Source organism: Sinocyclocheilus grahami, unplaced genomic scaffold (assembly GCF_001515645.1).
Source record: "Sinocyclocheilus grahami isolate Dianchi unplaced genomic scaffold, SAMN03320097.WGS_v1.1 scaffold843.1, whole genome shotgun sequence".
NCBI classification, from domain to species: domain Eukaryota; kingdom Metazoa; phylum Chordata; class Actinopteri; order Cypriniformes; family Cyprinidae; genus Sinocyclocheilus; species Sinocyclocheilus grahami.
Window position 1 is genome coordinate 243,958 of NW_015506022.1, and position 331 is coordinate 244,288.

The following is a 331-nucleotide window of genomic DNA, read 5'->3' on the forward strand; positions in this document are numbered from 1 at the left end:
AGCATGTATGCTGCTGCGTGTATTGGTTTCATGCAGAACTCTTGGTGCTTCTCCAGGGACTTGACCACTGCAGTCTCCACCGCTTGCAGCAGCAGGGAGGCGGGCAGGACGGTTTGTATTTCCTCTTTGAGCTCAGCAAACAGATATTTAACATCTGACAAGATGGCAGTATCCCCTTCTATCTTGGCAATAGCTGCTGCTATTGGTTTGAGGATTCTCTGGCTGCCGGTCACTCTTTCCCAGAACATATCATCTAACAGGATTCTCTTGATGGCACTTTCAATGGCTGCAGTCTGGGATATGGCCATCTCTTGCAAAGACTCCTTCCCCT